The sequence below is a fragment of the Neophocaena asiaeorientalis genome, unplaced genomic scaffold, assembly GCF_003031525.2.
Source record: "Neophocaena asiaeorientalis asiaeorientalis breed wild unplaced genomic scaffold, Neophocaena_asiaeorientalis_V1.1 scaffold136, whole genome shotgun sequence".
Taxonomy (NCBI): domain Eukaryota; kingdom Metazoa; phylum Chordata; class Mammalia; order Artiodactyla; family Phocoenidae; genus Neophocaena; species Neophocaena asiaeorientalis.
Window position 1 is genome coordinate 6,925,252 of NW_020185333.1, and position 13,624 is coordinate 6,938,875.

Genomic DNA, 13,624 nt, shown 5'->3' on the forward strand with positions numbered 1-13,624 from the left:
GAAATTTTTTGCTGCTCATTTTAAGTTCTTTTTAAATTTTAAAAATAAATTTATTTATTTATTTATTTTTAGCTGCATTGGACCTTCTTTGCTGCACGCGGGCTTACTCTAGTTGCGGTGAACAGGAGCTACTCTGTTGCGGTGCGCCGGCTTCTCATTGCGCTGGCATCTCTTGCTGCAGAGCACAGGCTCTAGGCACACGGGCTTCAGTAGTTGTGTCATGTGGGCTCAGTAGTTGTGGTGCACGGGCTTAGTTGCTCTGCAGCATGTGGGATCTTCCCAGACCAGGGCTCAAACCCACGTCCCCTGCACTGGCAGGCAGATTCTTAACCACTGCGCCACCAGGGAAGTCCTTCATTTTAAGTTCTTAAGCTTACTAACATTTATTGATTATAGGACTAACTGCAACTTAAAGGCACAGAAAGATGTATTTTTAAGGAACACTCCCCTCCCTGAACTCAGACTGGGAAGAACAACTATCTCCAGGTAGACCTGGGGATGTTTATTAACATAAAAGTCAATGTAATACATGATTAATAAATGTGAACTCCTGTATTACCAATTCACCAAATGTTCACTAAACAAGTTCTACATGCCAGACACTGTTTCTACGTTTGGGGTATACAGCCATCAACAAACTAGACTCTCTAATGCAAAGTTAAGCCTCCTGGCTTCTTCAAGAGATTATCTGAAAAAAATTACATGTATATACTCGTATACATTTACACTTCTCTGTGTATGTACAGAATATCCAGTAAATGCAGTACATATTTTACATTAAAATGTATGGAAATTCTGACTGCAATGTTATGAGAAATTTTACACCATTTGATCCATTTCTTTTCCTGGAGAAACACAATTCTCTGTAATAGAGATCAGAGGGAATATGGACTTCAGTAGAAAAATAATTTATCCATCACCTTTCACAGTAGTAATAATGGATGAAGTAGTATGTCTGACTTTATTTGTACTGTCCTTAACTAGCAAATTCAATATCAGTAGACTGATCCTACTGTCTACAGAACAAATACATTGCTAAAGCTTATCATATACAAGGCTTGAGTTTCAGTCATTCTGTAAATAGCTTTAGAGGGAAACCGAAATCAAAAGCAGATAAGGAGATTGGTTCAGGACAGCAGACTAGAAAGACGTGTACTCATTCCATCTTGCGAGAGCACCGGAATCACAACTAACTGCTGAACAGTCATCAACAGGAAGACACTGGAACTCACCAAAAAAGATACCCCACATCCAAAGATAAAGGAGAAGCCACAATGAGACGGTAGGAGGGGCGCAATCACAATAAAATCAAATCCCATAAAACGGCTGTGTGGGTGACTCAAAACTGGAGAACCACAGAAGTCCACCCACTGGAGTGACAGTTCTCAGTCCCACGTCAGGCTTCCCAAATGTGGGTCCGGGAATGGGAGAAGGAATTCCTAGAGAATCAGACTTTGAAGGCTAGTGGGATTTGACTGCAGGACTTTGACAGGACTGGGGGAAACAGAGACTCCACTCTTGGAGGGCACACACAAGTAGTGTTCGCAACAGGACGCAGGGGAAGGAGCAGTGACCCCAGGAGAGACTGAACCAGACCTACCTGCTAGTGTTGGAGGGTCTCCTGCAGAGGCAGGGGATGGCTGTGGCACACCAAGGGGACAAGGACACTGGCAGCAGAAGTTCCAGGAAATACTCCTTGGCATGAGCCCTCCCAGAGTCTGCCATTAGCCCCACCAAAGAGCCTGGAGCATCCTGTGCTGGGTTGCCTCAGGCCAAACAACCAACTGGGAGGGAACTCGGCCCCACCCATGAGCAGACAAGCAGACTGAAGCTTTACTGAGCTCAGCCCACCAGAGCAACACCCAACTCTACCCACCATCAGTCCCGCCCTTCAGAAAGCTAGTACAAGGCTCTTAAATAGCCTCATCCACCAGAGGGCAGACAGTAGAACCAAGAAGAACTACAGTCCTGCAGCCTGCGGAACAAAAACCACATTCACAGAAAGACATAAAATGAAAAGGCAGACAGCTATGTACCAGATGAAGGAGCAAGATAAAACCCAGAAAAACAATTAAATGAAGTGTAGATAGGCAACCTTCCAGAAAAAGAATTCAGAATAATGATAGTGAAGATGATCCAGGACTTCGGAAAGAAAATGGAGGCAAAGATTGTAAGAAATGTTTAACAAACACCTAGAAGAATTAAAGAACAAATAAACAGAGATGAACAATACAATAACTAAAATGAAAAATACACTAGAAGGATTCAGTAGCAGAATAACTGAGGCAGAAGAATGGATAACTGACCTGGAGGACAGAATGGTGGAATTTACTGCTATGGAACAATATTAAGAGACCTCTGGGACAATATTAAATGCAAACACATTCACATTAGAGGGGTCCTAGAAGGAGAAGAGAGAAAGGACCCGAGAAAATATTTGAGGAGATTATAGTTGAAAACTTCCCTAACATGGGAAAGGAAATAGCCACCCAAATCCAGGAACTGCCAAGTCCCAGGCAGGCTAAACCCAAGGAGAAACACACCGAGAAACATAGTAATCAAACTAACAAAAATTAAAGACAGGGAAAAATTATTAAAAGCAACAAGGGAAAAATGACAAATAACATGCAAGGGAACTCTCATAAGGTTAACAGCTGATTTCTCAGCAGAATCTCTACAAGCCAGAAGGGACTGGCACAATATATTTAAAGTGATGAAAGGGAAGAACCTAAAGCCAAGATTACTCTACCTAGCAAGGATCTCATTCAGATTCCACAGAGAAATCAAAAGCTTTACAGACAAGCAAAAGCTAAGTGAATTCAGCACCATCAAACCAGCTCTACAATAAATGCTAAAGGAACTTCTCTAAGTGGGAAACACAAGAGAAGGAAAGGAACTACAAAAGCAAACTCAAAACACTTAAGAAAATGGTAATAGGAACACACATATGGATAATTACTTTAAATGTAAATGGATTAAATGCTCCATCCAAAAGACACAGACTGGCTGAGTGGATACAAAAACAAGACCCATATATATGTTGTCTACAAGAGACCAACTTCAGACCTAGGGAAACACACAGACTGAAAGTAAGGGGATGCGAAAAGATATTCCATGCAAATGGAAATCAAAAGGATGCTGGAGTAGCAATACTCATATCAGATGAAATAGACTTTAAAATAAAGAATGTTACAAGAGACAAGGAAGGACACTACATAATGATTAAGGGACCAATCGAAGAAGAAGATGTAACAGTTATAAATATATATGTACCCAACATAGGAGCACCTAAAAACATAAGACAGATGCTAACAGCTATAAAAGAGGAAATCCACAGTAACACAATAATAGTGGGGGACTTTAACACCTCACTTACATCAATGGACAGATCATCCAGACAGAAAATTAATAAGGAAATAGAAGCTTTTGACACAACAGACCAGATAGAATTGATATTTATAGGACATTCCATCCAAAAACAGCAGATTACACTTTCTTCTCAATTACACATGGAAAGAACTTCTCTAAGTGGGAAACACAAGAGAAGGAAAGGAACTACAAAAGCAAACTCAAAACACTTAAGAAAATGGTAATAGGAACACACATATGGATAATTACTTTAAATGTAAATGGATTAAATGCTCCATCCAAAAGACACAGACTGGCTGAGTGGATACAAAAACAAGACCCATATATATGTTGTCTACAAGAGACCAACTTCAGACCTAGGGAAACACACAGACTGAAAGTAAGGGGATGCGAAAAGATATTCCATGCAAATGGAAATCAAAAGGATGCTGGAGTAGCAATACTCATATCAGATGAAATAGACTTTAAAATAAAGAATGTTACAAGAGACAAGGAAGGACACTACATAATGATTAAGGGACCAATCGAAGAAGAAGATGTAACAGTTATAAATATATATGTACCCAACATAGGAGCACCTAAAAACATAAGACAGATGCTAACAGCTATAAAAGAGGAAATCCACAGTAACACAATAATAGTGGGGGACTTTAACACCTCACTTACATCAATGGACAGATCATCCAGACAGAAAATTAATAAGGAAATAGAAGCTTTTGACACAACAGACCAGATAGAATTGATATTTATAGGACATTCCATCCAAAAACAGCAGATTACACTTTCTTCTCAATTACACATGGAACATTCTCCAGGATAGATCATATCTTGGATCACAACTCAAGCCTCAGTAAATTTAAGAAAATTGAAATCATATCAAGCATCTTTTCCGACCACAATATATAAGATTAGAAATAAATTACAGGGAAAAACACATAAAAAACACAAACACATGGAGGCTAAACAATATGTTACTAAATAACCAAGAGATCACTGAAGAAATCAAAGAGGAAATCAAAAAATACCTAGAGACAAAAGACAACGAAAACATGATGATCCAAAACCTATGGGATACAGCAAAAGCAGTTCTAAGAAGGAAGTTTATAGCAATACAATACTACCTCAAGAAACAAGAAAAATCTCAATCTAACCTTACTCCTAAAGGAACTAGAAAAAGAAGAACAAACAAAACCCAAAGTTAGTAGAAGGAAAGAAATCATAAAGATCAGAGCAGAAATAAATGAAATAGAAACAAAGAAAACAATAGCAAAGATCAATAAAACTAAAACCCAGTTCTCTAAGAAGACAAACAAAATTGATAAACCTTTAGCCAGACTCATCAAGAAAGGAGGGAGAGGACTCAAATCAACAAAATTAGAAATGAAAAAGGAGAAGTTACAATGGACACAGCAGAAACACAAAGCATCATGAGAGACTACTACAAGCAACTCTTTGCCAATAAAATGGACAACCTGGAAGAAATGGACCAAGTTTTAGAAAGTATAACCTTCCAAGACTGAACCAGGAAGAAACAGAAAATATGAACAGACCAATCACAAGTAATGAAATTGAAATTGTGATTAAAAATCTTCCAACAAACAAAAGTCCAGGACCAGAAGGCTTCACAGGCGAACTCTATCAAACATTTAGAGAAGAACTAACATCCAACCTCTCAAACTCTTCCAAAAAATTGCAGAGGAAGGAACACTCCCCGACTCATTCTACAAGGCCACTGTCACCCTGATACCAAAACCAAAGATACTACAATAAAAGAAAATTACACACCAATATCACTGAAGAATATAGATGCAAAAATCCTCAACAAAATACTAGCAAACAATATCCAACAACACATTAAAAGGATCATACACCATGATCAAGTGGGATTTATCACAGGGTTACAAGGATTCTTCAATATATGCAAATCAATCAATGTGATACACCATATTAACAAATTGAAGAAGAAAAACCATATGATCATCTCAATAGATGCAGAAAAAGCTTTTGACAAAATTCAACACCCATTCATGATAAAAACTCTCCAGAAAATGGGCATAAAGGGAACCTACCTCAGCATAATAAAGGTCATATATGACAAACCGACAGCAAACGTCATTCTCAATGGTGAAAAACTGAAAGCATTTCCTCTAAGATCAGGAACAAGACAAGGATGTCCATTCTCACCACTATTATTCAACATAGTTTTAGGAGTCCTAGCCCCAGCAATCAGAGAAGAAAAAGAAATAAAAGGAATACAAATTGGAAAAGAAGAAGTAAAACTGTCACTGTTTGCAGATAACATGATACTATATATAGATAATCCTAAAGATGCCACCAGAAAACTACTAGAGCTAATCAATGAATTTGGTAAAGTTGCAAGATACAAAATTAATACACAGAACTCTCTTGCATTCCTATACACTAACAACAAAAGATCAGAGAGAGAAATTAAAGAAAAAAATCCCATTCACCATTGCAACAAAAAGAAGAAAATACCTAGCAATAATCCTACCTAAGGAGGTAAAAAACCTGTACTCAGAAAACTATAAGACACTGATGAAAAAAATCAAAGATGACACAAAAAGATGGAGAGATATACCATGTCCTTGGATTGGAAGAATCAATATTGTGAAAATGACTACACTACCCAAAGCCATCTACAGATTCAATGCAATCCCTATCAAATTACCAATGGCATTTTTTACAGAACTAGAACAAAAAAATTTCAAAATCTGTATGGAGACACAAGAGACCCTGGATAGCCAAAGCAGTCTTGAGGGAAAAAAACGGAGCTGGAGGAATCAGACTCCCTGACTTCAGACTATACTACAAACCTACAGTAATCAAGACAATATGGTACTCACAAAAAAGTAGAAATATAGATCAATGGAACAGGATGGAAAGCCCAGAGATAAACCCATGCACCTATGGTCAACTAATCTATGACAAAGGAGGCAAGGATATACAATGGAGAATAAACAGTCTCTTCAAAAGTGGTATGGGGAAAACTGGGCAGCCACATGTAAAAGAATGAAATTAGAACACTCCCTAACACCATCCACAAAAATAAATTCAAAATGAATTAAAGACCTAAAACACTGCAACACTATTTACAATAGCCAGGTCATGGAAGCAACCTAAATGCCCATCGACAGATGGACTGATAAAGAAGATGTGATACATATATACAATGGAATATTACTCAGCCATAAAAAGGAACAACATTGGGTCATTTGCAGAAATGTGGATGGACCTAGAGACTGTCATATAGAGTGAAGTAAGCCAGAAAGAGAAAAACAAATATCGTATATTAACACATATATGTGGAATCTAGAAAAACGGTATAGATGAACCAGTTTGCAAGGCAGAAATAGAGACACAGATGTAGAGAACAAAGGGATGGACACCAAAGGGGGAAAGTGGGGGGTGGGGGGATGAACTGGAAGATTGGGCTTGACATATATACACTAATATGTATAAAACAGATAACTAATAACCTGCTGTATAAAAAAGTAAAATAAAATTCAAAAAAAACAAAGGTAGATAAATGAGTTAAAATAATTTTCAACCAATTAAACTGTCATCCACAAAATTAGATCAGTGCTCAAGAGTTTATCCTTTAGTCTATAAACACACAAGATGAGAAAAAAAATTACAAATCAATTTAAAGTTATTTTTATACAAAGGTACATGTCTCAAAGGTTTGTTTCCTTTGGAGTATATTTTGTTTTTATAAAGGCATCAAATCACCAGAAACTGAAATTATTCTAGTGACACAGAACACACATATTAGAAAAAGTTTAAAGATAAAACGAAGAGTTAAGCTGAGCCTACATCAATGCTATTACCCATCAGTAATCCAAAACACCCATCAACTGACTTACCTAATAGAAAAAGTTCCTATTGTGTAGTAGAAAGAAGTACTATACAAATGTTCAAAGAATTGCACTTAGACTATCATACTTGAGAAATACGATGATTACCTAGCTCAAGAGCTGGTATCAGAGGAAAGAAGGGAAAGGAGGAAGAAGAAAAAAGTGGGTTAAAAAAAGAGAGAGAGGGAGGCAGGAAAATAAACAGGTAGAAGAGCAGATTTAGGACTCCATGGCTTCTGCTGGCTTTATTTCAAATAAACAATCTCTTCTTTCTGTTTTCCAGAATCTTTAAGAGTATGCCATTTCCCTGTTGAATTCACAACTGATTCACAAAGTAAAAGAATATAGCCTTGAAAAAATGTGAATTGGCTTGATTATAGTAAGCAGAAACAGATACAACTCAAAAGAGTAATTGTCTTATTCCTCAACCTAATTTTCAAATACATTCCATTCCTAGATAACAATGGAAATCGATTTTTACAATGATGTAATTCCTCCATCATACAAAACACTCTAATTTTCAAGTTCTTAGATTTGATTCCTTCACTTGAAAGACTTTTTCATGCACAGTGACTTCAAAGTGGAAGAAATATGAATTCAGTAATTTCAAATGTTTCCCATCTCAAAGATCCAAAGATATTTTTAGTCTTAGATGACCCAGGTTTTCTTGTTTATAGATTAAATAACATAGAAAGTTTTTTGTTTTTGTTTTTTTTAACTTTCACTTCACTCTTTGGCATAGAAACACAATTACCTCTGGGATGAACTGAACTGGTTGCCCTCAGATTCATATGATGAAACTTCAAAGCCCAATATGATTATATTTGGAGATAGACCCTAGAAGTAGGTAAAAGTTAAGTAAGGTCATTAGGGTGGGGCCATTATCTGATAGAACTGGTGTCCTTTTAAGAAGGGGAAGAAACTAGAGCACACTTTCTACACACACACACACAGACACACACACACACACACAAAAGGTCATGTGAGAACACAGCAAGAAGGCAACTGTCCATAAGCCAGGAAGAGCAACCACACCAGAGACAGAATTTGTCAGCATCTTTATCATGGACTTTTAGTCTCCAGAACTGTTCAAAAATATCTGCTGTTTAAGCCACCCAGTCTGTGGTATTTTGTTATGGCAGCCCAAGCAGACTATATAATCTCTAAAAATTAAAAGATTCTATTTTTGAAATAGTTTTACTCTACCAATAATCCAGCTGAGGGGACTTCCCTGGTGGTCCAGTGGTTAAGACTCTGTGCTCCCAGTGTAGAGGGCCCGGGTTTGACCCCTGGTCAGGGAACTAGATCCCACATGCATGCCACAACTACGAGTTCTCATGCCGCAACCAAGAGTCCGCATGCCGCAACTAAAAGACACTGTATGCGCCAACGAAGATTCCACGTGCTGCAACTAAGACCCGGCGCAGCCAAATAAACAAACACACAAAAAATCCGCTGAATATGTCACTAATAGTTGTTGCAACAATGATTCGTTTATGAAGAGAAGTGCCTGGAGCAATCTGAAGAATAATTCACTCCAAAATTATTTATATATGTGTGTGTTGTTCTACATTAAATTGTCATTTGGAAATAGCATAAAGCTTTGAACCCCTAAGAGATATGCTCTGTTGTCCTGATTCTGAGTGCAAGGGGACAATGCCAACAGAGAAGTCCTCGAAGGAATCTAAATAATCTCACCCTCCCTGGAAAACAGCAGCATAAAAATCTTGAAAGGGAAATGCTGATTCTTTTGAAACCAAACAACATTTGCTCTACATGGTGCAGAAAATTTCTGTGGCACTGTCTCCTGTTCTTGTACCTTGTGCATCGAGATTATATAAAATTCGATTTCTTTGATGCTGACCTCATTAATATCCAGAGTCAAGGCCATATATCCACCTTTGGCAATCACTCTGTCCTTAGGATTTCTACGTTCTCAGTGGCAAGAAGTGATTTATTAGATCGTAGGGTGACTAGTATTTCTACAGGATTCACCCTTTCAGTGGTAAGTGTAGAATATATAGGCTCTTATGCATTCAGGACAATTTGTTAAAACTCAAAGTATGTGTGTGTAAATATAAATATGCAAACACAGTTTAGACATACATACACTGTAATAAAGGTATATTATAGTGCATTCAAGATTATTGAACTATGATCACATTTTTCTTAACTACCATTTCTTGACTGCATCCCATGTGCCAGGCAGCGTATCAACACTCAACATAATTCCCTTATTTAATTATCAGAATTCCACAAGGTAGAGATCGTTATCCAATATTAAGATGAGAAAACAAAATTTCAGAGAGGTTACATAAACACCCAAATTCTTTCAATTTAAAAGTTCCAGAACTACGGTTTATGCCTAGGTTTCTCTGAATCCACAGATGTCTAAGAATTTTCCTTCTCCCCAGTCTTAAAGAACTATGAACTATCAAACAAAGCACTGTTTATATACTCCTTGATATTTAAATCATCTTAGTCCACACAGGTCTGGTAGCAATGTTTTATAAAACCTGTGGGATTAATCAAATCAACATTGGTTGAGTTCATAATGCCTAGCAATTTTCTAGAAAACTTAGGAGAGGATAATGCAATCACTGTATAGTGAATACGACCTCGAGTGAAGTACATCAGAAAACCCATGGGATTCAATTGTTAACCACCCTGTAGTATTCTGCATTTTTTCTCTCTAGAATGATTCCTTAAATTGATCTTAAGTAGAAGCATTTGGTTACCATTACATGGTAAAATTATTGTATTACTACTGGAAAAAGCAAAGTACCCATTTTCTCATGCTCTTCCTCTATATCCAATTAGATAACATCTGTCAAAAGTTCTTAACTTAGTAAACATAGGTAAGAAGTTATTATGAGAATCATTATATCCCTTCTCTAACGCTGTATGCAAACCACAGAGGGTCCAGTCTGCAGTAATTTTCATTCATTTTAAAACAACTTATAAAACAATAAGGTAAGTAAGTTTAGTATAGACCGTATTTCCACTTATTGCATAGTGGAAAAGTGATAATGTTCAAAACTTAATGAAACTCTTGAATTGTATCAACTCCTCATTCCTTAAAACTTGTCACAGGGTTTCAAAGCTCAATGTGTTCCATGTAACTACAAGAGGATTCACAGTCAAATAACTTTCCATGTTAAACAGATTCATTTACTACAGGACTTCCTGGAAGCTTAACATACAAGGTGCATTCTGTCTGTCTAGAAGAACCCTAGACAGGATTATGCAGATATTATACTTAAAATATGCATTATGCCTCCCTATCAGCCTGCCCCTACCCCACCCCTCTTAAAAGGCCACTCCTTATCCAATGACATGAGTTGGCCACGTGACACGCTTTAGCCAATGAAATATAAGAGGTAGTGACATATACCACCTCTCAGCAGCAGTTTAAAGAGCCCAGATTCCACCATCATTCCTTTCTCCTTTTGCCACAAGACTTAAGCATCCCAGGGAGGTTGTCCTTCAGCTTTGGTCCAGGAATGAAGAGGATATGGAGCACAGTGGCAGCAAATTCATCAAGAACATGAACATGAGCGAGAAAGAAACCTTTACTGCTATAAACCACTAAGACTTGGGGATTCTCTGGATAATTAAACAAAACTTTGCCTAAGCTAACTAAAATAGCATGTTTCCCAGATTTACTGAACCCTGGCATCATTCTGCTCGGTAACATTTTCCAAAATTTGTTTCCTAAATTACTCCTGATTTTGTGTGGCAATTTTCTGTTAGTTAATACTGTATTTAAGATGAATATATAGTTATGCTAGAAGTATAAAGTCTCAGTCTTCTTAAATTTTATCAGCATTTTTTGTCAATTTCTGCTTACAGTCAATAAAAATATTGTATTAAAATAATCTGATTAACATTTAGAGATCATAGATGAGATGGCTACTTAAGTCAAGACTGCCAACAACTACTGATTAATGATTTAGTTTTCTGAATAGGTAATATAAAAGGTCCTGCTTTACTTTCTATATATGTATTCATATTCAGAAAACTAAGAACACTGCCACAAATTTAATTTTCTTTGTATCTCACTATACTCAACTGCCTTTAGGATTAGTAATCGAGAACATATTTGACATTTCAGTATAGATATTCAAATATTCTGTAGTCTATTCTGCTGACCCAGAAAAACCATAATCAACTGTATCCTAACTGGCAATTGTAAATCCAGAATTTATATTTCTAACTTCACTGTGCCTTAAAGGATAGCACAGAAAGGAGGAAAACTAACTAAATCCCAATCTTCTCGCTGGCAATAAGATTTTGGTGTTGTTTCAATATCCTAGTAAACACACAAGCTAAATGGCATTTATTTTTACAATGTGTACAATCCTAGACTGCAACATTCAGAAGAATGGTTCAGAGGCCTTATATTTATACTCATATCATAAAAGCAACATTCAGTCACATACTTACTAAAACAAAAAAGGTAGACACAGATATTCTAGACAGACCTAATAAGCTATCAAAAATACTTAAGAACAGAAAAGATTTAAGATTTCGATGAATAAAAAAATTGAAAAGTAAGTTCATGTCCTAAAAATTGCAACTAAACAATATTTACTACTTCTGTTAATTTTAATTTATATTAAATTCCTTGGTCTTATAAATCATCAGTTCACCATAAAGTACTGAAACATCAGTAAAGTAATCACACATTTTCATTTCCAGACTGAGAAAATTCTATGCATTTAAGTAATCATGACCAAAATTAATCTTAAAATATTCCTAAAGAAGCAGTTTTGAATATAACTTATATACAAGAGGACAAGATTATAGTATCTGTGAGTTTCAAAGTTTGATATAATTTGCCACATGTATATATTTTAAAATCTCAACTTTTTCAGGCAATACAAAAAAAAGGCTTTGGGGAAACAGACCAACGTAATATTTATTTAGGTATGTATTCTCTAGATAATTAGGACTTCAATAAATGGACTTTTCACTAACAGCCCATTACTGTGGAGAAACAAACCAGAGATTGTGAAATAGTTAATTTTTTAAAATTCATGATTTTAAAGGAAAATTTAACTTACTTGATGATAGAGATTAAAGTGTCCCTTTAAAAATAGTAATAAAATTGACCAAAAAAATACACAATTATCACACTTCCTTGATCAATACGGAAGGTGAATCCATCAGACGGGAAAAAGTTGAGACCAGCTCTGTTACCACTTAGCTCCTGACAGCTTCACTGCTTCCAGGTAAGTAAGTAAGATGCACCTGCAGGGCTGCTCTTACCGGTCAAGTCAAGACTTTCCATTGTGATTTCAATGGAACATCAGAACTTCCAGCTTCTGTGATGCAGCAGAATTCTGTGAAGGACCCATAGCAAAGTGATTAAAATGGTGAGCCAGGAAGCCCCTTCAAACAAAGCTGACACTTATTCTCCTTTAGCAAAATAATCCCTAAATAAGATGAATTAACAGCCAAGGAATCAAAATCAGGAAAATTATTAAACATCCCTCTACTAACACTATTTAGGAAAAAAAGACCTACAGTGTTTATTGTCAACTTTAATGTAACAAAAAGATAGTCACTAAAATTACTCAATGGGAATTCTGAGACTAAAGTTACAGAGACAAAGAATTACAGGCAATCACTTCTTAGCTTTCTGACTAAATTCACGTGTAGAGTTACAGGTGAATTCTCTGGAAAAACATGAAATTATATTGACATCCTGACTAAATTCAAGTTATTTGAAATGACTGGGTCAACCCATACAGTTAAGCTGTGGTTCAGATGTTAATATCTTACAGTTTATCTTTTAAATGTTTTAAAGATAACAAGTGAAATCAAGATAGTTTTTTTTTAAGGTGGGGAGTGGGGGGGAACACATACAAATAGAGAAAAGCTGTAACTAAAAAATTACTTTCTAGCTACATATGATGAAATAAATATAAGAGGATCAAAATCAACAAGAGTATACAAATTAAATGAACATTTTACATTAATACTGCAAATATAGACATACATTTAAACTGTATCTTTTTTTAAATTATTTCAGTTTCTGAGACATTCATTTAGTTTCTCAAGTGCTTCATGGTAATACTAAATTCACACTCAACTGAGAGAGACAATTTCCTACCCTCCTGCAGATTATGACAATATATTTCCTTACAATCAGTAGGCTATAACACACTCTAGAAATCGAATATCACTTACTGGCTTACAGCTTGATCAATACTGTTAGTCTTTTTATGGCTTGGCTAAAGTTTTTTCCCCTAATCAGCCACTACAATATGGAAGAACTGGCTCTTACACATTAAATATCAAAAATGTGTAATGATTCATCTGAGTAATCCTAACTAGACTTAGATGGTTCAGTTGTCACCCAGTGCTATGGAAGA

General features: G+C 36.2%; 1 protein-coding gene across 6 annotated transcripts in view; it reads right to left on the reverse strand.

The window, feature by feature from the left end:
• The window catches only part of BBX (BBX high mobility group box domain containing), a 282,225-nt gene that overhangs the window by 152,280 nt on the left and 116,321 nt on the right, over positions 1–13,624 (reverse strand). For 5 of the 6 annotated variants that reach the window (XM_024735310.1, XM_024735312.1, XM_024735313.1 and 2 more), the window contains one exon: positions 12,516–12,589. The exons of the other annotated variant lie outside the window; for it this stretch is intronic. The gene's annotated coding sequence lies outside the window, so the exon portion shown is untranslated. The remainder of the gene's footprint in view (positions 1–12,515; positions 12,590–13,624) is intronic. 6 annotated transcript variants of the gene reach the window in all.